At 44.2% G+C, this 27,842-nt stretch overlaps 1 long non-coding RNA gene across 1 annotated transcript; it reads right to left on the bottom strand.

The window, feature by feature from the left end:
- Positions 1–343: 343 nt before the first annotated feature.
- LOC138423127 (uncharacterized) lies at positions 344–27,099 on the bottom strand. The gene is made up of 4 exons (XR_011250138.1): positions 26,674–27,099; positions 22,441–22,582; positions 839–2,812; positions 344–634 (listed from the first exon to the last, which is right to left on the bottom strand). It is a non-coding gene; the product is annotated as an uncharacterized lncRNA (long non-coding RNA).
- Positions 27,100–27,842: the final 743 nt, after the last annotated feature.

Raw genomic sequence — 27,842 nt, 5'->3', positions numbered from 1 at the left:
TGAGCTGCCAGTGTTTGCCTGGTCCTCTCTCAGACATTTCTTTCATTGTTCTCCAAGGAGCTTTAAACTTGGGTAGCTCTCAATCAGCAGTACAAAGTGCAGACTAATCCCCTGCTCAGGAAGTCAGCATTATTCTAATGTCAGAAATATTTGTAAAACCTAAGGAAGCATCAGGAATGAGTTGCTGGAATGTGCAGATGTGAGACCTACCTAGAGGTTGACCTACCTAGAGGTCTCCCATTTTATAAGAGATCCAGGCTCTAAGTGATTAAGTAAATAGCTAAGTTAGAGGAGGGCTTCTCCAACCTGTGCTGGCCTGGAAACCAAGTAAGAATTTGAGAGCAAGCATTTAGAAACTTTAATAACAAAATGCTAGACTCATGTTAGGACTGTTGAATCCAATAACAAGAAAAGTTAGGCTTGTATTTTATATTCTTTTCAATTAAAATTCTTTTTTAGTAATTTATTTTTATTTTACAAGTGGCTTGATTCATAATGGATTGGAAATTGTTAAAAAAATAATAATAAAGTAGTTTTTCATCTCAGATAATTAGAGAAGCACTCAGCTCTTTCCATGACCTCCGAAGGGCAGTTCTGAAGGGTCATGTTCCTTCCCACAGAGATGGCAGGTGACCTGTAGGGAGATGGGGACAGAGTCAGGGAGGGAGAGGACAAGGGGCTTCCCATTTGCCTGTAGTTCCTTTTCCCATTTTGACCCAAGAACACACACATCCCTGGGGAAGCAAACACCAAGAGTAACCAGAGTCGAGACAAAATCGGACGGGAATGCAGTTAGAGAAGAAAAGAGGCCGAGAAGGGCAGGAGTGGCAGGAGAGACCTGGGTTATCACACAGAACTCCTGACTCTTGCAGATCTTCTTCACAGTGGACCTCAGGAGCAGGTGGCGGAAGCAGGTGACAAATAAGGCTTTGAGGGGAGCCACAGCTGGAGTGAAGGCAGATCTGTGAGTCCCACTGAAGAGAGTCACGTATACACGAGATGTTCATCTAACCTAGGACCAGGAGGGGAGAGGCTGGCAGTCATTGCCCTGGAATATGCGAGAATACACTACATATCTCTATGAAACCACTGACTGGAGGAATTGTCCTTCTAGAAAGCAGGGAGAAAAGGGCTGAACATAAGGCAACCTCATTATCTGTCTTAAAACAGGGCGATCAAATAGCTGAGAGGCATCAGGGAGGACCTGTAATGAGGTCTTCACTACCCTATTTCACACCCAGCTCTGCTGTCCCAGCCCTGTTTCTGTTGTAAATCATGATATGAGGTGATCTTGTGGTTCCCAGAGCACATGGAAGAGCCTTCTGCCCTGTTTGCCTTTGGAGCAGTCAGCTCCCTCACTGTTCTATATTCTGGATAGGTGGCAGGACAGGAAGACATCATTTTCTTATTTCAGGACAGGATGACACCTTCCTCTTGTGGCCTCTTTCTGATGTGACTCAGTATGCCCTGGTCACCGTCATTGACATTGAAGTACTTGTTGAATGAGGAGAGAATCAGGTTGGGTGGGTTCAGCCTTTTTCATATGAGAAGAGCTTTTGTATCTTGGCTTTGGAAAAGAAACACCCAGCCCTCATGTTTTTTTTTTTTTTGTTGTTGTTGTTAACTTAGAGGGTGTTTTCTGCCTTATAAATTCTCCTGAAATACTTTTTGGCTTTGATTGGTAATGACGCATGCATATCCAAGTACGCCTGCCATGTGGCATTATTTCTCGTCTAAAGTGCTGGGCGTTCAGGAAGGGTTGCAGTTAGACCTTGGGTCTTCTGTTGGTGGGCACCACCCCAGGAGGTGGGGCTGCAGCAGGGTGGGCTAGAGTAAAGCAGAAGCAGGGTTATTAACAAAAGTGTGGCTTCCTTTCCCCTTGGAGCAAACCCGAGTTAGTGACAATGCAGTCATAGTCGCCTGCTTTGGGGGATGCTTTGCAAAGTTTGGACTCAATTTCTAGGAGTTTTAGAGAGACTGACAAAGGAGGGCAAGAGTATCATGAATGTCATTCCTAGCTTATGCTTTAGAAACTCTTAAAGCTGTGCCCTGGTAGCTCAGACAGTAAAGAATCTTGCAGTGTGGGAGACCCAGGTTCAATCCCTGGGTTGGGAAGACCCCCCGGGGAAGGGAATGGTTACCTACTCCAGTGTTCTTGCCTGGGAAATCACATGGACAGAGGAGCCTGCGGTTACAAAGAGTCAGACATGACTGAGCGACTAACACTGTTCATAAAGTGCACCTTCTGGGGAAGAAGTAACTGACTCTTCTTACCCAGGACACCAGGCTGTGGTTCTAGATCTTTACCTTTCCTAATTTTCCTGCCCTGAAATACCCAGAAATAGCTTGAAATAAACTTGAACCCCCAGTTATTGTACCCACCCCAACAACCCCAACAAATTTATAGCCTGGTTGGTTAGCAAAATTAGCCCAATATGAAACAGGGTTAGCACTAGATGATGGCAAAGATCACAAGTAGTACAGGTATTCCAGAAAGAGGGACTGATGTGAGGAATCAGGGAAGATTCCTGGGAAAGCTGGGCTGGCACTGGTGCTGAGTCCTTCCCTCCTTTGGAATCAGATATAGTTTGAGTCCATGGATTTCCTAGGACTTGTGATGGACGTGTATGTAAGGTTCCCACGTCTAGGCTTCCTGGGAGCTCTGAGTCAGTGCTCAGTGGTGTTGTTCCTTTCCAGCATTTCCATGGCTGCAAGGAGTTCCTTCTGGGGTGAATTCCTGGGAATGGCTCACCAACATGAATGCGGAGCTTAGCCGTGCAAGGCTGCTGTTTCTCTCTGTGGGGAGACAGGGCTATAAACAAACCATGAGTCAGTAGCTGCTTTTCCTAACTATGCACCCAGTTTCCTCGACTGGGCTAAGTTATGTCTCTCTTAAACCAGATGCTCCAAGACATAGCTTCTACCAAGAGAGATACTTTGCCCAAGTACTCACTTGGCTAAAACACCAGAGTTCTCAGTATGAGTACTGCTGTCAAGTTCTTGAGCCATTCAGCTTTCCTTCCTAGTCTCTCCTAATTTGTCAGCTTTTCCCAATTTTTCTATACACAAAACAGTGAAAGTGAAAGTCACTCAGTTGTGTCTGACTCTTTGCCAGCCCATGGACTATACAGTCCATGGAATTCTCCAGGCCAGAATACTGGAGTGGGTAGCCTTTCCCTTCTCCATGGGATCTTCCCAACCCAGGATCAAACCCAGGTCTCCCATAGTGCAGGTGGATTCTTTACCAGCTGAGCTACAAGAGAAGCCCATACACAAAATAGGAAGTTATAAAGTCCTAGCTCTGCACTGGACTGCAGTTCATTCTGGAGAAACAGGTTTAGAAATGGGAGGCCTTTAAAATTTTTTATATCAGTAAGAAATCAATCATGGAGAGAGAGAAAATACAGCTTAATGGATAGGAGCAGGGACTCGGTATCCAAACAACCTGAACTTGCTTCCCTGCTCTGCTGCTTTACTAGTTATGTGACTTTGGGTAAATTATTTCACCACTCTGTGCCTTAGTTTTCTTAAAAGTTAAATGGAGAAACAGCTGTACACATAGGACTGCTGCCATGAATAAATGAATTAAAAATGTATGTAAAGCAGTAAGTGGCAGGTATAAGCAGTAAATATATGTTGGTCATAATTGATATTATGTCCTAGTAAAGTGGGGAGAGGGCAGGTTTCAGACCTTGAGGGATGCTGTGCTCTAAAGAAGAGGGTACCAAGAGAGCCAGCAGTCTATGGGGTTGGTGACAATGGGCAGCATAGAAAAGAATACTCTTAGGAAGATATAGGCCCAAGTGCTAAATCCCAAGGGTATGGCCCAGGTTCAACCATTGATGTTGAAACGGCCGTCAGAGAGCCCTTATAGAATTTGATAGTCTCCCTTCTGGACTCCGGGATGCCTGGATACAGCCTCACTGCCAGCCTGGCTCAAGACTTGTTTTGGTGGAGATAACATGCTAACACAGGTCTAGCCAATAACAGGTCCTTTGTTCTGTCTCCTGGACCTCTGGGTGCCACTGTTTGGACATGTCCAGCTTGGCAGGCAGCTGGCATCTTAAGGATCTAGGCTGTTATCAGATGGACACTCACTAAATAGAGTCACTCCCGGCCTGATGGTGTGTGCTACAGAGCACGTAGGCCCGCATACCTCATATCTCTGCCCAGGCAATTACATCCCAACCACCCTGCCCCATTCCAAGGCAGCCAGAGCCAGCTGGGACACCAAACTTGGGGTAGGAGCCAGGTATTTTTCCTCTATTCATCTGATGATTCCATCAGTATTTTCTTCTAAGCTTGGGCTCTAACTGCAGTGTCCAATGTGGGAAAACAAACCCAAAAATCAGGAACTGAGCTGCATCTGCTCTAGTGCTGCCTTTTGCTCTTCTGAAATGAAGCCAAAAGGCACAGCCTCTGCCCTTCAGAACAGGAAGCTGCTGAAAGCAGTGTGTCCTTTCTCAGTGCTGCCTGCCCTGTGAGTGTATGGAATATACCTCCACGTTAGTGATGAACTGTCTGGTCTGATGTTCAGATCTTGATTCATATATCAGTGTGGGATTCAGAGTTTGAGTAAAATGCATGTCTGGGCCTGTTTCTTGGCCAGGCCCCAGGGTCTTCAGCCCACCCAGCTGGTCCTCAAAGCTGGCCTCTTGCGTCAGAAGTGATCCCACGCACTTCTGATGTCTGATGATTTATGACAACTCACCCCTGTTTGGGAAATCTCCCTGCTAATGTTTTCTTATCTCAGCAGAGAGAAACACGTTTGATTTTTAACAATTGGTATCATTAATTGAACATATGCTATGCCCTAGGTAGCCTTCTATGGGCTTTACATAGTGATTTCTCTCAGTTCCCCCACCAGTGCTCCAATGGAGTAGTATAATCAGCTTTGCCTAGCCCCTGAGAGGAGAAGGCAATGGCACGCCACTCCAGTACTCTTGCCTGGAAAATCCCATGGATGGAGGAGCCTGGTAGGCTGCAGTCCATGGGGTCACTAAGAATCGAGCACGACTGAGCGACTTCACTTTCACTTTTCACTTTCATGCATTGGAGAAGGAAATGGCAACCCACTCCAGTATTCTTGCCTGGAGAACCCCAGGAATGGGGGAGCCTGATGGGCTTCCATCTCTGGGGTTGCACAGAGTCGGACACGACTGAAGCAACTTAGCAATAGCAGCCCCTGAGATGCATTGACATTAGGTAAGTTGCTCAAAGTCACCCAGGGAGGAGGTGGTAACGCCAGTATTTCAATCAAGCAGCCTGATCTTCTACCTACTCTGGTGGCTGCTGCTTTGGTGTCTCTTTGCTTCTGCCTCAACAGTGATGAGACCAATGCCTGAGAAGGATCATCCTCATTGTTATCATCAGTCTTACCAGCTCCTGGGGCATAGAAACTTCTCCTGGTTGATGCTTTTGGCTAATTTGCTGCATCCTTGATGTTAGGGATAATAATGCAAATAGTATATTTCTTCACTGATTTCTACTACTTTGTTTCGATAAACATTTAGTGAAATTTACTTTGTGCCAGGTGTTATACTAGATCTGGCAAAGAGGGCCCGTATGAGCTACTTGCTTTTAAAGAATTTTCACTCTAGAAAGATAAATAATCTTCCCAAATTTCCCAGATATCCCACAAGACCTTCTGAGATGGGCGCTGCCTTCCTCTTCAGTATCATTGTTCTCCATTCCCTGCCGCTGTGGCCTTTGGTTTGTTGAGCTTCCTGCCACCTCAGGGCCTTTGCCCGATCTATTCCATCAGCCTGAAATGCTCTACACCTTTACCTAATTAACTCTTCCTCATCCATCATGTCTCCTCTTAAATCATTTGTCTTTAGGGAATTCTCTTTCAAGCCTGGGCTTCCCTGGTGGTTCAGACAGTAAAGAATCCACCTGCAATGGGGGAGAACTGGGTTTGATCCTTGGATTAGGAAGATTCCCTGAGCATGGCTACCCATTCCAGTATTCTTGCCTGAAGAATCCCCATGGACAGAGCAGCCTGGTGGGCTACAGTCTATGGGCTTGCAAAGAGTCGGATACAACTGAGAGACTAAACACAGTGCAGTTCTCAAGCCCAAAGATTAGGTCAGGTTCTTCCTGTTACATCTCATTATAGCTCCCTGTGCTTTTAATTTTTGTAATTATTTGATTCACACCAGTTTCTTAAGGGCATCAATAATGCTGTTCTTGCTCACCACTGTATTGGTGGCATACATATAATAAACGCTCACTAGTGGCTCAGGGAGAAGGCAATGGCACCCCACTCCAGTACTATGTATTAATTGAACATATGCTATGCCCCAGGTAGCCTTCTATGGGCTTTATATAGTGATTTTTCTCAGTCCCCCCACCAGCGCTCCAATGGAGTAGTATAATCAGCTTTGCCTAGCCCCGAGAGAAGGCAATGGCACCCCACTCCAGTACTCTTGCCTGGAAAATCCCATGGACGGAGGAGCCTGGTAGGCTGCAGTCCATGAGGTTGCTAAGAGTCAGACACGACTGAACGATTTCACTTTCACTTTTCACTTTCATGCATTGGAGAAGGAAATGGCAACCCACTCCAGTGTTCTTGCCTGGAGAATCCCAGGGACGGGGGAGCCTGGTGGGCTGCCGTCTATGGGGTCGCACAGAGTCGGACACGACTGAAGCGACTTAGCAGTAGCGGTAGTAGTGGCTCAGCAGTAAAGAATCCGCCTGCTAATGGAGGAGATGCAGAAGTCGCAGGTTTGGTCTCTCAGTCGGGAAGATCCCCTGGAAAAGGAAATGACAGCCCTCTCCAGTTTTCTTGCCTGGGAAATCCCATGGATAGAGGAGCCTGGGTGGACTACAGTCCATGGGCTTGCAAAGAGCTGAACACGACTTAGCGACTGAGCACATAAATATTCAGAAATGAATGAAGGTTATCAATTGTTTATTAAAGCAAAAATTGGGGCATGTTAGTCTCCAGTCCTGTCAGAAGCAGACATCAAGACAGGATTAAATGTGCCAGGATTTTACTGGGGGAAGGAATATGGAAAAAAAAATGGGAGGGAGTCTAGAACCTCATCAGACTGTGATGCAAGTCTGATCCTAGAGAGAAGGGATGTAAAGAGGATGGGGAGGACCATACTGTATGTTCCAGTGCAGGGGAAGTTCAGTGAGGCCGTGGAGGGACTCATTGGTCAGAGGCATGCCCCATGCTCTCAGGACAGTGCACACTGACTCATTGGCTGGGAACATCATGGGAGGCGTGGCCTAGCAATGGGGGCGTGGCCGGGTAGCTGCGGGCGTGCAGTTGGTAGCTTACAAACAGAAGATTAATTACCAAAGGTAGGACTTCCTCAGAAGGGTGGGAAATCTTAATTTTGAGGCTCAGCAAGTATTTATTGAACTCATACTATTCTCTGATGCCATGGAAGACACTGTAGGGTTAACTGTACATGACTTCTCCTCTAGATGCTTGTGGCTCAGCTGGTAAAGAATCCGCTTGCACTGCGGGACACTTGGGTTCGATCCCTGGGTTGAGAAGATCCCCTGGAGAAGGGAAAGGCTACCCACTCCAGTATTCTAGCCTAGAGAATCCCATGGACTGTACAGGACTGGGTCGCAAAGAGTCGGACACGACTGAGTGACTTTCACTAGATGCTTATCAGCTCGCTGAGAAATTGGTAAACTCACATGCATTCTTTTGAACCTCAGTGCCATCATTTCTAAAATGAAAATAACTCCTCCTATCTGTGTGACATGTAACAGACTCAGTGGCTTCTGTGAACAGGGTTGGTGCTCACCAGTAAGATTTGAGTATGAGTTTAAAAAGTAACGGTTTGTGTCTTCCCCACTTTTTCAGCTTTCCTAGTCACTTAAGTTGAGCTGATATTTAAGTTTTCGAAGAAACTTTTGGCTGAGGATGTGTGCTTCGCTTGTAATTACTCTCATCAACAGTCCCCTGAGGCTCGTTCTTTAAAAATATTTCAAGTAAAAAGAACCACAGTTTAAATATATGATCAGCACCAAGGGAAGATTTACTATCCAGTTACCACATTTAAAGAAATCCCAGGGGAAAGGCTCAGTGATGTGTGCTTGGCCCAGTGAGCTCACTGCTGGGGTTGGCTTCTTAACTGTTAACCCCAAGGCCATGTTCGGCTTGCTCTGTGTTACAGCACAGGTATTGGGACACTAGTCAGGGTTTTTTATTTCTGTAGATAAAGATCGTGAATCCCTGAGAGAACTGGGGATTTGGAGTGGGGTGGGCCTCTTCCCTTTTCCTCACTGCCAAAGTAAGGGGGTGGTCTGTCTTTGCCTTCCACCCTCAACTCTTTTCTCTGGTATTACTCTTTGAATATACCCTCAACCCCATGCTGCTTTGTGAAGCTAATCTTATTCTAGTTTTACCTGGTGAGTTGGCCTGTTCTAAGAATTGGTTTTAATTCAATCACAATTCGCTAAGTAATTTACTAGTGAATGTGGATATTGTGCCTCAGTATTTTAATGTATAGAATGAAGGGGGTGAACTGGCTAAGGCATAAGACGACATGAAACATAAACTACACTTAAAAAATAATCTGTATCTCAAAGAATCATGGGAATGAAGAGGAAACAGATTTCCAAGGAGGAGGTGAGGAGGCAGCCTTTGATCCAAGACTCAAGGTTAATCAAAGAAAGGGATGAAAGAGATTCCATATTGAGGAAGTAGTATGAGCAACAGTGGGGCGTGTTTGCCATGTTTTAGGGAGACAAGGAGTTTGTAATGGCTGGAAGATTAGGAGGGATCCAAGCATTACTGAGTCTAAGCTCATACATTTCACCACACAACAGGCCAGTAATTGATAGACCAGCTTTGGGGACAAGGAATAATGACTTTATTTGGAAGGCCAGCAAAGCAAGGAGATAGTGGGCTTGTGCCCCAAAGAACTATCTTGCCTGAGTTAGGATTTGAATATTGTAAAGCAATTATCCTCCAATTAAAAATATTTTTTAAAAATTAAAAGTTTGAACAAGCAAGAAAAACTGGAACCAACCCTGTATGTCTATCAACAGGTGACTGGATAAACAATGGAATACTGTTTATATACTGTTGATATCATGCAAAAAGATGAATGAACTTCAAAATAATCAGGTTGAGTGAAAGAATCCAGACAAAAAAGGACAAAGAAAGGGTGGGAAGAGGGAGTAAATTAAAATACTTCCTCGTTCAGGTCAGCCTCTGGAAGGGATGTGTTAATTTCTTCCTCCCTGCAGTCATTCAGAGGTGGGCCTGGTCAGGATGTTTCCTCGAAGCTAAGCAAAGGCATTTTAGTTTAATGCTTACTACCTGGGAAGCAGGGTTCCCAGAGATGGGCCATTGTGTACTATCGTTTAGTCACTAAGTTGTGTCTGACTCTTTGGGGACCCCAGTGGACTGTAGCCTACCAGGTTTCTCTATCCATGGGATTGTCCAGGCAAGAATACTGGAATGGGTTTTCATTTCCTTCTCCAGAGGATTGGTGTGACCCGACCCATGCATCAAACACGTGTCTCTTGTGTCTCCTGCATTGGCAGGCAGATTCCTTACCACTGAGCCACCAGGGAAGCCCCCCATTATGTATCATTTAAGCTTACAGGCAAAATCCCTTTAGTGATTAACTTGTAATACTGAATTGAATACAAAGGTTATTGCCTATTACACAAGGACAGATGAGAAAAGTGGAGTGGTAGGTAACCATGGTGTTCCTTGAAAACCTTGTTCAGGAGCATCGTAGGTCAAGAAGAGCCATTGTTGTTTTATAAGCAGGGGACACAATTTGAGCTGGTTAGGAAACAGTGTCTACGGAAGGACAGAAATGAGACAGGGTGAGCGGTTGCCAGAGTGGTGTAGTCATTTAGATGAGAGAGAATTGTTTCTGTAGAAATGAATGTAAAGGGCAGATCTAGGAGATGGAAGGTGTGTAGAGTGGAGAAGAGGGCTTTAAAAGTGACCTGAGGTTTCCAGCCTGTGCATACTGCAGGCAGGGGGCTGGGGGAAGAATGCTGCTGAGAAGAACCCAGGAGGAGGGTCTGCTAGGCTGGGAATAGGGATCTTCTCGAGCTCACACTGCATTTGAGGGGCTGGCAGGATGTCCCTTGGGACCTGACAATGGAAAGGCAGATCTGGAGCTCAAGACTGTAGTCAGGGCCCAAGAGGAAGATTTGGGAGTTGTCCTCACAGTGGTCATAGTTGAAATGGCACATTGTTTAGCTTCCTCAGCTACCTAAACAAGGGTTTGGGTTTCTGGCTGTGTGGGTGAAGACAGGTGGATGGGTATTTTCTGGGGCCTGAATGGCTGATCCTGATCCGCACGACACAGTCCTTGGATCCCTGAGATTCCAAGAGAGGAGTAGGCTAATCTTGTCCTCCTCCACTTAGCATAGTTTTGCCTCTTCTCCCTCAGTTGTCCAGCTTCTCAGTCTGCAAACAACAGCTGGAGAGGGTGAGTAAGGGTCAATTCAACAGCTGTGTGCTGGAAACCAAGCAGGCGTCTAGGATGAAGACACTGTTGGGCCACAGCTGCTGCGGAGATGAGCGTGCACGTGTGTGTGTGTGTGTGTGTGTGTGTGTGTGTGTGAGAGAGAGAGAGAGAGAGAGAAAGAGAGAGAAAGAGAGAGAGAAACTCATGGCAGGGTGTGGGTCAAAATTGCTGGCTGTCTCTCTCTCTTTTTTAAACAGACATAATTCACTTTATTTTTCTTGTGTTAAACTCTGGAGTCTGCACAGAAGCGCTAGTGTGAGTCTTTACAAGATGGTCAGTGAACTCTGGACAGGGAAACTTGGCAAACGCCATCTCTTTCCAGAGATCAGCGGTGAGACAGCTGTGGGTCTTGGAGCTGGCAGCTGCCCTGGCCCCCCTTTCAAGGGCCTGGGCTTCTCCAGGACCTCCAGGCCCTCCCACAGCATCATCCATCATTTGATGTTTTCTAGAAGAAGCACTGGCCAACTTTTTAAAGTAAATTAAATATTAAATATTCTTTTAAAAGTTTTAATGCTGTACCAAAGATGACTTCACTTCCTATTTTAGTACAAATCCTGGTGACTAGAACTTTCAGGGTCCCCCACTTGCGGGTGACCCAGTTGCTGGCACACTGTGGCCACAGTGGCAGTGGAGGGTGTTGGGAGAGTCTAGGCTCTGCTGGAAACCGCCTCCAGGCTGCTGCCTCAGGGAGAAGCACAGGAATCTGGAAATACATGAATGGATTAAAAGTTCACGAGGAGGCTGATGTCCCCAATCCCAGTGGAAGAGAGGCCTTTTCCTGGAAAGTGATTAGGGATTTGGGTGTGTGGTTTTGTTCTGGGACAAACAAAAGTCTTGAGCTGGATATCTGTTTCTAATCATAATTTGGATTACCCCACATACTAACCAAATGTTTGTCTGAGGAGACCAATCCTCAGGCCCCAGAGAGCAAGACAAATCTCCACCCATGAGTCAGGAAACCCCTGGCTAAGTAGGCTCTTTCTAACTGCTGCCTCTCCCTGCTGGGAAAGGGCTGGAAGGGACTCTTTCTTGTATCTGGGCTTCTTCAGCCTCCTGCTGTCCCCTATGGTCACTGTTGGTTCTCTAAAAAGCAACTACTCCCCACCCCCAGGACATCGGACAATGTTTGGTCACTTTGGGTTGTCCCCACCCGAGAGTTGGTGCTAATGGCGTCAAAGGTCAGTGATGGTGCTAAACATCCCCCAATGCATGTGACAGCTAATGGTCATCTGGCCCCAAGTCTCAGTTGTGCCCTGCAGGATAGCCAGCTCTAAAACTGTGCCCTCCCCAGTGATGTTTGTTTCCAAGCAAGCCTTCTAGTAGGTAGATGCTGGTAAACCAATATCTCCTTTGCCAATTTCCCTGCTATAAATATTCTCACCATATTTGATATCAAGCTACCGTGGTGATGTCCTTAACGTGGAGTTGGGAAGAGGTGCACAGAACTGGCTCTTATCAGCCACCGCAAGCCAGCTCCATTCACTCACTAAGGTCCATTTATTCTCAAACCTCAGGAAGAACAAGCAAACCAGTACTCTTTCCTGAGAGTGTTGCTTTCAGAGTTATGCTGAACCATATTGGAGCCTTCATCATCATCTAGTCGCTCAGTCATGTCCGGCTCTTTGCAACCCCACGGTCCACTAGGCTCCTCTTTCCATGGGATTGTGCCAGCAAGAATACTGGAGTGGGCTGCCAGTTTCTTCTCCAGGGGATTGTCCCAACCCTGGAATCAAGCATGGGTCTCCCACATTGCAGGCAGACTCTTTACCATCTGAGCCACCAGTTCAGTTCAGTTCAGTCACTCAGTCATGTCCAACTCTTTGCATCCCCATGGACTGCAGCACACCAGGCCTCGCTGTCCATCACCAACTCCGGAGTTTACCCAAACTCATGTCTGTTGAGTCGGTGATGCCAACCAACCATCTCATTTTCTGTTGTCCCCTTCTCCTCCTGCCTTCAATCTTTCCCAGCATTAGAGTCTTTTCAAATGAGTCAACTCTTTGCATCAGGTGGCCAAAGTATTGGAGTTACAGCTTCAACATCAGTGAAGCTAAAGCTTCCAATGAACACTCAGGACTGATCTTTAGGATGGACCAGTTGGATTTCCTTGAAGTCCAAGGGTCTCTGAAGAGTCTTCTTCAACACCACAGTTCAAAAGCATCAATTCTTAGGCACTCAGCTTTCTTTATAGTCCAACTCTCACATACATGACTACTGGAAAAACCATAGCCTTGACTAGATGGACCTTTGTTGGCAAAGTAATGTCTCTGCTTTTGAATATGCTGTCTAGGTTGGTCATAATTTTCCTTCCAAGGAGTAAGTATCTTTTAATTTCATGGCTGCAGTCACCATCTGCAGTGATTTTGGAGCCCTAAAAAATAAAGTCTGCCACTGTTTCCCAATCTACTTGAAGGACCGGATTACTATGATTTTAGTATTCTGAATGTTGAACTTTAAGCCAACTTTTTCACTCTCCTCTTTCACTTTCATTAAGAGGCTTTTTAGCTCCTCTTCACTTTCTGCCATAAGGGTGGTGTCATCTGCATATCTGAGGTTATTGATATTTCTCCTGGCAATCTTGATTCCAGCTTGTGCTTCATCCAGCCCAGCATTTCTCATGATGTACTCTGCATAGAAGTTAAATAAACAGGGTGACATTATACAGCCTTGACGTACTCCTTTTCCTATTTGGAACCAGTCTGTTGTTCCATGTCCAGTTCTAACTGTTGCTTCCTGACCTGCATATAGGTTTCTCAAGGGGCAGATCAGGTGGTCTGGTATTCCCATCTCTTTCAGAATTTTCTACAGTTTACTGTGATCCACAGTCAAAGGCTTTGGCATAGTCAATAAAGCAGAAATAGATGTTTTTCTGAAACACTCTTGCTTTTTTTATGATCCAGCAGATGTTGGCAGTTTGATCTCTGGTTCCTCTGCCTTTTCTAAATCCAGCTTGAACATCTGGAAGTACATGGTTCATGTATTGCTGAAGCCTGGCTTGGAGAATTTTGAGCATTACTTTACTAGCGTGTAAGATGAGTGCAATTGTGTGGTAGTTCGAGCATTCTTTGGCATTGCCTTTCTTTGGGATTGGAATGAAAACTGACCTTTTCCAGTCCTGTGGCCACTGCTGAGTTTTCCAAATTTGCTGGCATATTGAGTGCAGCACTTTCACAGCATCATCTTTTAGGATTTGAAATAGCTCAACTGGAATGCCATCACCTCCACTAGCTTTGTTCGTAGTGATGCCTCCTAAGGTCTATTTGACTTCACATTCCAGAATGTCTGGCTTTAGGTGAGTGATCACATGATCATGATTATCTGGGTCATGAAGATCTTTTTTGGATAGTTCTTCCATGTATTCTTGCTACCTCTTCCTAATATCTTCTGCTTCTGTTAGGTCCATACCATTTCTGTCCTTTATTGTGCCCATCTTTGCATGAAATGTTCCCTTGGTATCTCTAATTTTCTTGAAGAGATCTCTAGTCTTTCCCTTTCTATTGTTTTCCTCTATTTCTTTGCACTGATCACTGAGGAAAGCTTTCTTATCTCTCCTTGCTATTCTTTGGAACTCTGCATTCAGATAGGTATATCTTTCCTCTTCTCCTTTGCTTTTTGATTCTCTTCTTTTCACAGCTATTTGTAAGGCCTCCTCAGACAGCCATTTTGCCTTTTTGCATTTCTTTTTCTTGGGGATGGTCTTGATCCCCGACTCCTCTACCATGTCATGAACCTTTGTCCACAGTTCATCAGGCACTCCGTCTATCAGATCCACTCCTTTAAATCTATTTCTCACTTCCACTGTTTTCATGAAGACCCACAAGACCTTTTAGAACTAACACCCAAAAAAGATGTCCTTTTCTGAGCCACCAGGGAAGACCAAAAAGAAAAAATCACTTTTCCCAATCATGTCTTCTCCTTTGTAGAAGAAAATGGCAATCCACTCCAGTATTCTTGCCTAGAAAATCCCATGGACAGAGGAGACTGGTGGGCTACAGTCATAGGGTTGCAAGGAGTCAGATACCACTAAAGTGATTTTGGAGAATCATGTCTTCATTTAACATTTTGAAATTTTGTTCATTGTGGATTTTTTTCATTTATTTTGACTTTTAAAAATACTGCATTAGATTTTATTTTATCTTTATTGCCCCTCTTCCTTCTTATTTTTGTTCTTCCTCTTTTCTTTTTCCTCTGCTCCACAACCACCCCCCTTCTTTTTTCTGTTTTTTTGTTTTGTTTTGTTTTGTTTTGTTTTTGCTATTTATTAGAGAAGGAAATGACAACCCACTCCATTATTCTTGCCTGGAGAATCAATGGATGGAGGAGTCTGGTAGGCTACAGCCCAGGAGGTCGCAAAGAGTTGGACATGACTGAGCAACTTCACTTTCACTTTTCACTTTCATAGCAGAATGGTTAAGCTGCCAGAGTCACATCATATAGGTTCAAAGTAGCAAACTGCTGTGTCACTTAATAGCCGTGTGACTCTGAGCAAGTACCTGACATATAAGTACTTGCTATTTTATATATATATACTTTTTTGGCTAATATAGAATATATATGCATATAATATAGAATGCTATGCTAAGCTGCTTCAGTCGTGTCCAGCTCTTTGCAACCCCATGGACTGTAGCCCAGCAGGCTCCTTTGTCCATGGGATTCTTCAGGCAAGAATACTGGAGTAGATTAGTATTTCCTACTCCAATAATATAGAATATATATGTATATATAAGATATATGTATATATAATATATATGTATACACCCACATGCATATATATACATACTTTTGTTGCTATTCATTCACTAAGTTGTGGCCAACTCTTTGTGATCCCATGGACTGCAGCATACTAGGCTTCCCTGTCCTTCACCATCTCCCAGAGTTTTCTCAAACTCATGTCTATTGAGTCAGTAATGCCATCCAACCATCTCATCTTCTGCCACTTCCTTCTCCTCTTGTCCTCAATCTTTCCCAGCATCAGGGTCTTTTCCAGTGAGTCGGCTCTTCACATCAGGTGGCCAAAGTATTGGAGTTTCAGCTTCAGCATAAGTCTTTCCATTGAACATTCAGGGCTGATTTCCTTTAGGATGAACTGGCTTGATCTCCTTACTGTACAAGGGACTCTCAAGAGTATTCTCCAGCACCACAGTGCAAAATCATCAATTCTTTAGTGCTCAGCCTTCACTGTGGTCTTTCTCTCACATCCATACATGACTACTGGACCTTTTTCAGCAAAGTGATGTCTCTGATTTTTAATACACTGTCTAGGTTTATCATGGCTTTCCTCCCAAGGAGCAAGCATCTTCTAATTTTGTGGTTGCGGTTACCATCCACAGTGATTTTGGAGCCCCCCCAAAATAAAATCTATCACTGTTTCCATTTCCACCCCTCATTTTCCATAAAGTGATGGGACTGGATGCCATGATCTTAGTTTTCTGAATGTTGAGTTTTAAGCCAACTTTTTCACTCTTCTATTTCATCCTGATCAAGAGGTTCTTTAGTTCCTCTTCAGTTTCTGCCATTGAAGTGGTGTCATCTGCATATCTGAGGTTGTTGATATTTCTCCTGACAATCTTGATTCCAGCTTGTGAGTCATCCAGCCTGGTATTTTGCATGATGTACTCCACATGTAAATTGAACTAGCAGGGTGGCAAGATACAGCTTTGATGTACTCCTTTCCCAATTGGGAACCAGTTGGTTGTTCCATGGCCAGTTCTAACTGTTGGATTTTGACCTGCATCCATATATATTTGAGGATTTTGTGTTCGGTAGTTTGCTAATCATTTTGTATATGTTATCTAATTTAACCTATACACATGGATGTACACAGAGAACATGAGGTTTTTGAATGAGGAAAATGAGGCCCAAAGAGGTTAAATGGCATGCTCTAATTCCTGTAGCTAACCAATAGTAGGGCTGGAATACATACTCAGGCTTGTCTGAGTCTAGATCCTGCTCCTTATGCCTCACACTGTACACATTTAGGGGAGTCAAGTCCATGCACAGCTTTCTCATGGACAGTGTGACTGTTCTGCTTTAGGGCCCGTGTCCCTGTGAAAGTCTCAAGGAACCTCTAATGAACTTCTGTGAGCCACACCCAGACATCACACGCAGGCCCAGGGTTCTGATCCAGGCTGGTGCCCACTATCACAAGGCCAAGCTAGAAAATCTGGGATTAATTAGGGGAATTTATGCTTCCTGAGGAGAGTTGTTGAGAAGAGATGAAATCTGTTTGCTGATGTCTTTTTTTTCTTTTTAAAAATTCTATTTTTGTATAGTTGTTAAGGGTCATGCTCCATTTACAGTTATTACAAAATATTGGCTCCATTGCCCATGTTGTATAATCCACCCATGAACATGTCTTATACCCAGTAGTCTGCACCTCCCACTTCCCCCTATATTGCAGAAATGGGAGAGAAGTGGTGTAGAGGCTCTGGAAGATCCACAGTTGCTCACATATTCTTCCACTGAATTAAAGATCTTACTTAGAAGATGTGAGATCTGTCATTAAGTAGCTGCATGGACAGCCCTGGAGTTGTGTGACAGGTGATCCTGCTTCTTGCAGGCTCCTGAAGCCCTTTGGGTCTCAAAACAAACAAGGATGCTGAGTTAGATTTCTCTCTGATGCAAACCCTGAATGATGTTGCTTTTCTTTTAGGGAGTCCTCACCAGACTGGGAAGGCAAGGAGAAGCACACCCTGACTGTGGCCCACACCTACGGGGGCTATTGTTCACAACAGGTGGGCTGACAAGTGCTCTTCATGATAGTCTCCACTAGACCTGCCTGTTATGCTCCTTTGTGACTTCCTATACTTTTCTAGAAATCTCAACTCTGCAATAATGCAGCTCTTAGCCTGATTGTTTCTCATTTGCCCTCCAGACTGTAGCTTCAAGAGAGCAGGGCCCTTGTTTACTTTGTTCATTACTTTGTCTCCAGCATGAAGCCTGGTACACACTAGGTTAGCACTGTGTTAGTAGGTTGAATGAATGGAAGAAAAACAATGAGACATAATGCATATCCAGATGGGTGGAGGGACATCCAGAAGAACTCGAGTCAGGCCTGGCAAGGTCTCATCAGAGTCCCACTCCCCTTCCTTGAAAGATGGAGGGTGGGGATTCTTTTTTTTTTTTTTAAGTTTGTTTATTATTTTTATTTTTTGTTGCACCGGCTCTTTGTTGCTGAAAGGGTTTTCTCTAGTTGTGATGAGTGGGGACTACTCTTCGTTGGGGTGTGCTGACTTCTCATGGCTTCTCTTGTTGCAGAGTATAGGCTCTAGGCACTTGAGCTTCAATAGTTGCAGTAGTTAGTTCTTAGTACTTAGTCTCAGTAGTTGCAGTGTGTGGCTCTAGCGCGCAGGGCCTTTGGTGGCTGTGGCTCCTGGGCTCTATAGCACAAGCTTAGCAGTTGTGGCGCATGGGCTTAGCTGCTCCACAGGATGTGGAATCTTCCCAGGCCAGGGATTGAACCCATGTCCCATGCATTGGCAGACAGATTCTTACCCACTGCACCACCAGGGAAGTCTGAGGGCAGGGATTCTAATATGATGCCTAAAGCAGGGTGGGAATAACTTTAAATCAAGACTTTGCTAGAAAGAGAACTAAGAAATAACAGGTGATGAAACCCTAAATCTTATAGATCACAGCTGAAGAAATAAAAATCTGCTTTCTAGATTATTCTGCTCACTGTAGAGAACAATAAGCTATATAATGCTTCTTAAGAAAGGTGATGTGAAGTTGTGGGCCTCAAGGGGCTTTCCTGGCCCTGTGGTCTGCCGCACAAGAAGTACAGCTCCATCTTTCAGGGACCACCTTGGAATAGCCTGGAGCTGCCCCTTAGGCCAGGTGGAGCTTCTGGGGCTGGATGTTAGATTTGGGAGTGGGGCTCTAAAAGGAAGCCCACAGTGAATATTGAGACAGCAGCAGTCTCAGGTTATTCCCAGGCCTTAACTTAACACATCAGATAGGGGAGCTAAGCAAGTTAGGCTAAAACTCAGGCTGTTGGTTGTCCATATCCATTAGGACAATGACCATGATGAGTTTGTAATTCATTCTCAAGAGCCAAACAAGTTGCATTCACTTTGAAAGTAGCCAACTTTGAAGAACCAATTCACCCAATTCTGAAATGCACAGTTTTCTATATGGAGACAGCACCATACTTCAGGACCACACAGTCAGCTGGGAGATGAGAAAAGGATGAAGTGAAGTCAGGATTTTGTGAAGTCAGGATATGGGGTGACTCAGAGGAGACATATTAATAAAAGGAGACAGGGAACTTCACAAAAGGAAATGAATTCTCCTTTGATTAATGATGTGCAGAAAACTTGACGTCATTATTAACGCTTATAGTACACAGATGACAGGGGCCCACCCTATTGTGAGCAGAGGACAGGATGTGAATAATTCGATAGCTTTGTCACCATTTAGAAAAAGTCTCTCTGCACATGCATATGTGTGTATGTGTTTGGATTGATAATTTCAAGAGACGTGGTGGTTGTTTAGGGAATAAGACAGAATTGTTGTGTTTCTACTTTCAGCTCTTAGGAAAGTACATAAGAAATTCATAGCTGTTTGAAAAGTGATTTGAGATCCTCTGATGAAAGGTAATGAGAAGTCAGAGACATCAGTCTTGGAGTGTGAAGACAGCATGTGATTTTATGTTGGAGTGGTGCTAGACTATCTAGAATATGTTCCTCTCTTACCTCTCCAACAAACAAGAAAATGGGTATTGGGAGAGGAGGGAGCAGGGCTGGAAGGAAGAGGCGACGTTCAGCAAAACCCGCAGTATTATATATTAACCAAGAGGAAGACAGCCTGGGGACCCAGGAGGGACCGGGGTCTGCCTTCATGCCCTAGGGCAGTTTGCCTTCTTGCAGTCTGAACTCTGTTACCTTTTAGGGTGGTCTGTTTGGTCAAGTTTTCCCAAATGATGTAATATCTGCTGTCTTGTCACAGTGAAAACCACCTTTTGCTTTTCAAGAGAGCATTGTTTTCTGTTGCATTAATATTTGGGTGACAGTCATCTGTCATTAAAACCTTTATTATTCTCTACATTTACAAATCTGCTTTTCTTAGAACATCTTTTCTTCAGCAAAGACTTAAGAGGAAGGTGCTCTGTCTACCATCCAGGATCTAGCTAGAGTGAGGCCTCCTGGTAGACGGGGGCCATCTCTGACCACAGGTGCCAGAGGCAGCTGAATGGTCTGGTCAAAACTCAGCTCCAGAAGGGGCTCCAGTTCTGGATCTGCTGCCCCTATTCACAGGATTTTAGACAAGTTATCCAACCCCTCGGAGTTACAATTTCCTCATTTGTGAAATAGAATAAGAAAGATCTACCTTTTGGGGTTATTGCGAGCATTTAAAGAATAGTTATGTATGGCCCATAATAGGCCTAGTAGATAGGAAGCACCAAATAAGTGTTTGCTGCTGCTGCTTCTACTGCTACTACTACTATTATTATTTCCTGAGAATTTCTAGGCTGGTTTAGAGAAAATTATTGAGAGTATTATTTCCATCATTATTACAGTCTCCAAAAGAAACTAAGGATTTGAAGGACAATGCTCGGGTAGATTAAATTATTTTTGGTATTCTCCCTCTTCTATTCTTTTCTTCTGGCTCTTCCAGATTTCTGACACATTGCCATGTGTCTGATCATTATCATGGCTTAAGGTTTTAGTGATGTGTTAAAAATATCTGCTATGAGTGTAAGCTGGGCTTCCCAGGTGGCTCAGATGGTAAAGAGTCTGCCTGCAATGTGGGAGACCCGGGTTTGATCCCTGGGTCAGGAAGATCCTTGGAGAAGTAAATGGGAACCCACTCCACTGTTCTTGCTTGGAAAATTCCATGGATGGAGGAGCCTGGCAGGCTACAGTCCATGGGGTAGCAAAGAGTCTGACACGACTGAGCAACTTCACTTTCACTTCCTTTCTTTCATGAGTATAAGCTACTGAAGGTACACATACCTACTAGGATGAATTCATGCTTTCAAAGTAGGCTGGAAACTTGACACTTTTCTGAAAGATAAAGCAATAAACCCTATAGACTTCTAGAACTTTAAAGCTAGACTGCAGGGGCCATCAAGTTTAAGACCCTAGTAGGCAAATGATTCACCCTTGGAGACAGGCATGGTTGGTTATTGGCAGAGCGTGGTTAGAGTCTCGGGTCAAGTTAGTCAGTTGAATACTATGAACATGTGAAACATGGTGTGACTTCTTATAACGCTGCTTCTTCTGAACTGCACGGTGGCAGCATGCCATCCGTGTCCAGAAAAGGGTCTTATCAGATTGCCTATAAACTCTATGCACTGAAAGGGGTGTCGCTGAGGACATCATCCTGATCCTGTTTATGAAGACACCTGAGGGGCCATATCTTTCAAGTACCAGAAATAGCTGGTGCTCCTGGGACAACTGTTTTCATCTGATGAATGCCCAGAAGTTTTTATGTGATTGTTATCTTGTGATCAGTGCTTTTTGCATTGACTAGGAATGCTCAGGGAGAAGGCAATGGCACCCCACTCCAGTACTTTAGCCTGGAAAATCCCATGGACTGAGGAGCCTGGTAGGCTGCAGCCCATGGGGTCGCTGAGTCAGACACCACTAAGCGACTTCACTTCCACTTTTCACTTTCATGCATTGGAGAAGGAAATGGCAACCCACTCCAGGGTTCTTGCCTGGAGAATCTCAGGAACGGGGGAGTCTGGTGGGCTGCCGACTGTGCGGTCGCTCAGAGTCGGACACGACTGAAGCGACTTAGCAGCAGCAGCAGCAGGAATGCTCAGGAGCAAATTTACATTCTATCTCTGTGAATAGAACCAGTAGCTACTACAAATTACAGATGTTCATTATAGCTGAAAACTTTGCAGGCAGCTTTTCTAAGCAGTGTTCCACTGCTCACTGACATTCTCTGACACTGTGGATATTTCCTGGAGGGAAGAGGAGTTTTGGAGTCCTTCGTGTCATATACTTTATCTCCTTCTTGGATATTCATGATGTATATATTGGTATCTGATAAGTTCTGATAAGTCTGGCAAGTCTTATAAGTCTGACAATTTAGAATCAAAACAAAAAGAGCTTTTTAAAGCTTTGTTTGGTCCTATAGTTATAAAACTTATTTGATCACAGAATCTTAAAAAAAAATTACCTCAGAAGTCTCTAATTTTATAGGAAACACTTTTGGGAGAATACTGTCTTCAGTAATCTGTAATCAAACCCTGTTTATTGGATTCATGTAAGTACATGAGTTGTCTCTTGACAGGGCAAAACATGATTCTTTCTACTTCTGCAAAGCAAAGAGTCCAGTTGTGTATATTGGACCACATGACTGCTGAGGTCCCTTTGAGCTCTAAGGTTTGTTAATTCTTGATTTTTAAAATGAAGAAAAGTGTCTCAAGAATATCTGCTCATAGAATTAAGAATTTAACTTTATGAACGTGAAGACTAAAATTAGTAATTAAAATAGTGTATGAAACATTTCTGGTGCTGTTTACTCATGTCTAATCTAAAAGATTGCTTTAAAAATCATGTTTATAAAAACAGCTCCCAGGAGAGTTTACAAAGATACACATTTCCTTTGAAAAGCCTCTGAGTCAAAAGAAGTAGGATTTCCATTTGAACTCCTGTTTGGGTATAGAATTTATAACCTGCTTCCTGCTTTGATAAAGGCTTTTTCCCAATGGGGTTGATGCAGCTCCATGGTGTATCTCCAGGGGGTTGTGCAACTAGATTTACTCCTGAAGCACGTAGCCCATTCAGAGACTGTGCTGTTAGTTTACGAGGCACTTTTGGCATTAAAACCCTTCCCCTCCACACTCCCTGTTAAAACTCAACAAACAGAAGCCAACAGCAAGGTCCTCAAGCCCCTGCCATATTTGTATTACTTGGGTGGGAGCCTAGACTTGCCTTAGACAACACACCTAGCTTCTGGAATTGTTCCATCCCCTTGACCACTGAGCCAGACCCAAGGGGAAATAGCAAGGCAAAATCACCTTCAAAGAGATGGACTGCAGGCAGCAAGGATAGGTCCTCAAGCCTGGGTCTTAGCTTGGCATCCAGCTTTCTCGAGCAGCATGGTCCTGGATATGGCACCATAACTCCAGCAGCTTTCATTGTCCTCCTCTCTGTGTATGCCTATGGAAGGGTGCGATTTCATTATTTCTCTGGACCACTTGCCCCTCTGAATGTATTTCTGAGTTTTTCTCCTGTTTGACTATGCCTACTATGTGTCAGGTACTACATCACAATAACACATATTCCCTTGTCCTTCCCCTTGAGGAACTCGTAGTGTTGAAGAGCAGATGGCACCAGGAAAAAATTTTCATCCAACGTGACAGAGACTCCAAATGAGTTGTGTATAAAGACCAATGAGGAAGTGATGGAGGTGACATGTGAGTCAGGTCTTAGAAAATGTGTTGGACACTGATTTTGCCACTAATAGAATTCCTTTTTCTGAGTAATGGCAACCAGCCTGCTAAAGGGGGAAGTGTAAACTAAGAACTTGTTTTGGATTTACTCAGTAGACTAGCTGACTGAACCTATTAGGCAAAGTCTAGACTCTGACTTCAAGCAATTCAGTGAATATTCAGGCCTTAAGCATTTCAGTTATTGGAGGAAGAGACCATCTGGAAAGTGGACTCTCTGGAACTCACTCTCAAGTTTCCTGTTGTAGAAATGTTCTAGGGATAGTTTTGATTTGTGGAACGCCTGGAATTAACTTTGCTTTATGTTTAATAATGCCTAGTTTCCCAGTCTCATGGCAGACAGAAAATAAATGGCATGTTTAAATTGCTATGTAGGTGAAAAGAAAGACCACTACTGAAGAATGGGTTTTAATTTAAATTTCAGAGGACATTTTACAAAGTACATGAACTTAACAGGTAAGTGCGCTCCTTGAGTTTGCTGATCTGGAGATAACTGACACTGGAAGGTGGGTAGCAGCAGATCCAGTGCTGGGCAGAATTTTGTGGATCTTTTTCAAGTTGCCTTTATGAGGAAAAATCATGGGTGTCAACCATGTGACATAATATCCATCCCTTCCCTGGCCATACAAATAGTTTTCTAATTTGATGTTGTAGAAAATGTTTCACTGTAAAAATACTCCTTTTCTTTAGATTTAGCACTTAAGATGTCCCCCAAGCCCCTCTTCCCAAAATTCATTCTAATTGTGAATTTTGACTGTCTGTGTTTATTATATTTATACCAGATAGGATCTTTGTCTTCTCTTCTGCCATGGGTTGAGACAGTATTCATCCAGCTGGCTTTCCAGACTCCAAAGTTAAATGGTACCCTTCACCACGTGGGACTGGCTTAGCATTTGAAAGCAGCACTTATGTTTCAGATTTTAATTCGAAACTGAAGGTGTGCTATTTCTAGACTTGAGTCTTGCTTCCCACTATTTGTTATCATATACTTCCTCTTGGCATTTCAATGGGTACCTGTGACTCCTGCTGGACTTCAAACTCCTTAAAAACAAGGAATTTGTTCTTGTTGTTCAGTCACTCAGTTGTGTCTGACTTTTGCAATTCCATGCAAAAAGTCTGCAGCACAGCAGGCTTCCCTGTCCTTTACTACCTCCCAGGGTTTGCTCAAACATGTCCGTTGGAGAAGACTCTTGAGAGTCCCTAGGGTTGCAAGGAGATCAAACCAGTCAATCCCAAAGGAAATCAATCCTGAATATTCATTGGAAGGACTGGTATGGAAGCTCCAATACTTTGGCCACCTGATGTGAAGAGTCGACTCATTAGAAAAGACCCTGATGCTGGGAAAGATTGAGGGCAGGAGGAGAAGGGGATGATGGAGGATGAGATGGTTGGATGGCATCACCGATTCAGTGGACATGAGTTTGAGTAAGCTCCAGGAGATGGTGAAGGACAGGGAAGCCTGGCATGTTGCAGTCCATGGGATCGCAGAGAGTTGAACATGACTGAGTGACTGAACAACAACATATCCATTGAGTCAGTGATGCCATCCAACCATCTCATCCTCTGTTGCCCCATTCTCCTCCTGCCCTCAATCTTTCCCAGCATCAGGGTTTTTTTCCAATGAGTTAAGAACAGGAAGGGGTTTCATTTATCTTTATATTCTATAGTTCATACATAAAAGTGATGCTTAAGAAGTATTTATCAAACAGATATATTTATCCTAAAAGTTCATCAATTGAACCATCCCATGTAGGCAAGAGGTAAAAAAGAAAGTACTGTGTATACACGTCTCAGAACTTCACTTTTCCTAATAACTTAAAAAGGGGGGCAGGTAAAGGAATCTCCTGATAAATAAATGTGAGTACCTCCCCAGCATGATCCAAGGATCCTGATTTACTTTGTGCTCAAATGGGACTTTCTGCTTTAGGATCATGTATGTGTGGATCATATATCGTATCAAGAAGGATGCCGTGTGAGCCGTGAAGTGGAAGTCTTCCCTCTCTGGAAGGGCCGAGGCAAACCTGTTTCGTGTTTCCTGTCTGAGGTCCCAGTAACACACTAGCTACCATTTCCTTGGCATCTGCTGCTGCTGCTAAGTTGCTTCAGTCGTGTCTGACTCTGTGCGACCCCATAGACAGCAGCCCACCAGGCTCCGCCCTCCCTGGGATTCTCCAGGAAAGAACACTGGAGTGGGTTGCCATTTCCTTCTCCAATGCATGAATGTGAAAGTGAAAGTGAAGTCGCTCAGTCGTGCCCGACTCTTAGCGACCCCATGGACTGCAGCCTACCAGGCTCCTTCGTCCATGGGATTTTCCAGGCAAGAGTACTGGAATGGGTTTCCATTGCCTTCTCCTCCTTGGCATCTTCCCTGTGCCAAAAATTCAAGCATATGATCTCATTTAATCCTCACAAGGATTCCAAGGCTTAGAGGGGTTAAATGGCTTCCCCATGGACCCATAGATAAACATGTCGAAAACCAGACCTATGAGCAAGCCTCCCCCAGGTTGGCATTCTCCCAGCACTCCCTGTCTTGGTGAGTGAAAATTTTAGCATCCAGTTCCTCCAGTGAGAAATCCTCTCTTGATAACCCAGCTTCCAGGTCTTGTGGAGATCATGTCCACCCGTGGACTTCCTGTTGACTTCCATTCCAGCCCAGCCACCATCTGCCCTCTGTGGACAGCTCAGAAGCCTCCCCAGTGGTCTAAAGTAGACCTCCTCAAATCTAGTCCCAATGCTAAGCTTAAGTGGTCTTCTCAAAAGTCATATATTATCATGTGATTTTTTTGATTAAAAATCCTCCAGTGCTACTTCTGTTCACTGTTAGAGACCAGGGTCCTTAACAAGGCTCACCATGCCCTCCCTGCCTGGCCCCATGTGGCAGCCCAGTCTCCTCATTTTCTGGGCCTTGAGCCAGCCAGCTGTTCCCTCAGCCTGGAATATTCTTACCATCTCTTTCAGAGCCTAGGTTGATACCCACTCAGCTGACAAAGCTCAGCTCAATAGCGTCTTCTTCAAGGGTCTTGTGTGTACTTTTTTGGCATTGTATGCTTATCCTCCATAGTGTTCATCTTATATTTATTTGCTTTATTATTGGATTGATACCTGGTTGTCTCATGAGCCTGTAAGGTGCATGAGGGCAGGGGCCATGTCTGTTTGCATTCACCAAATCTTAGTTCAGAACCTGAAGACAGCAAACAGTTGATGAATATTTGTTGCATGAATTAATGCACTAACAGCCAGCAAGTGACAGAACTGAGATTTCAACTCAAAAGCTCAGTGTCTCCTGTCTTTAGCGTGTGGCTAGAACTCTAAATGATCAGGTGTGGGGACAGAGGAGGGTTGAGATTGGGAATCTGGCTCACTCTTCCCTCTGGGACAGGAAGGGGTTGACAGTTGAGCTTGTGGTCACTGAAGATTCACTGGGCTCCTGCCCCATTCCAGGTACTTTGTTCATTCTCAAATTTAATCCCTCTTAACAGTCCCTCAGGAGGTTAAGTAACTTGCCAAGTCACCCAGAAGTCAAGCTGGAAGCCTAGATTCAAGCCTGGGCCCTTTGGCCCGCCACCCATGCTTGTAACCCTTTGCTAACTGTCCCTACCTTGTTCCTTGTTTTACCCCCTCACTGTGGGTCCCTATCTGATCTTCGGTTCTGTTCCTTTTCTTGTAAATTTGTACTCATTTCTTCTTTAACTTATCACCTGTCTCTCTTCCCTTCCCTGACTCCTTTTCTCCATTCCTCCATCTTCCCTTCCCCCACTCCCTCCTAATTCTATTAGAGATGAGAACCATGACGTTACTTACCTGAAATTTATATTTCAGGAGGCTGTCAGCAACCAGAAGTCCTGCAAACTAGGCAACTTGGTAGAACAAAATGGAGATGAGAATTATAAATGTCTATGCTTGTGTCTCTTCTTACTCTTATGATTGGTTAGCTTTCAGTTTTAAAATCACTTCTGATTTTGAGCTTTGAATTTGGCCTACTAACGGTAGTAAAAGCAGTACAAAGAAAGGGAACAAAACTTCACAACTGCATTTTTCTTCCCTATGAGAAGGCCACTATAAACTGTGGAGATGCTTCTTAAATAAAATTAGATTCTGCCACTGCCTGCTGTTTCCCTCTGCATTTCATTTCTTTTCTCTGAATCACTGAGCCTCTCTTGGGACGCTAGGTAATCCGAAGAAACAATGGAGTGTTTGGGCACCTCGGGTTCTACGGAGAGCTAAGGCACATTGATTTGCATTTCTGGGTCAGCGTAATTTCGCTTTCACTTAACCCTTGTACTGACCCTTGTTTTTCAGCACTTTGGCTCTTTCCGCCATCCGTTTGAGAGCATTCAGTTTCCTCAACCCACAGATAGTAAGTGTCCCCTGGCAACCAAAAGCTTGCAAACTGCCCCCAACTCCCCTCTTCAGTGTTGCCAGCATCACTATGGTCTTTTCTGTGAGGAACTGGCCAGTATTTTAGATGTCTCTGAATGCAAATTTTATTCACATTTAAGAAGGTAGGTTTTTTTTTTGGTGTTAATGGAAGATGAAGTAAACATTAGAAATTGCATTATTCAGTTGTGTATGTATCTGCCCAAGTTTTGCACCTCTTTGTGGTTGTAAATCCTTGATGTAATGGATGCCATCTCTCTCGGCATGAGTCATACTGGGTATGAGTCATTCTATGAAGACCCACAGTGTGTCAGAAAGAGGGACATGATGTATATTTAGGACTTTAAAATAAGGCTATTCTGCTGTCTTATTCATAGTGTAGTTTCTGATAAGAGGGAGCAAAGACACCAACAAGAATTAATTACTTGCACTGTGGCAGGAACACATCATTAGTTGTCCATCTGTAGTGAAGTCCACTTGGCTAGAAGACCCTGTGTAAAGTAAAGATGCTCTGAGATGCAACATGTTGTACAAAGTGGGAAATGAAATATTAATGAAATGTTTGCCTCTCAAAGCTTTAACTCAATTGATAA

This window comes from Ovis canadensis, chromosome 18 (genome assembly GCF_042477335.2).
Source record: "Ovis canadensis isolate MfBH-ARS-UI-01 breed Bighorn chromosome 18, ARS-UI_OviCan_v2, whole genome shotgun sequence".
NCBI lineage: Eukaryota > Metazoa > Chordata > Mammalia > Artiodactyla > Bovidae > Ovis > Ovis canadensis.
The sequence above is the reverse complement of the archived record's forward strand: the minus strand, read 5'-3'. Positions and strand labels throughout refer to the sequence as shown.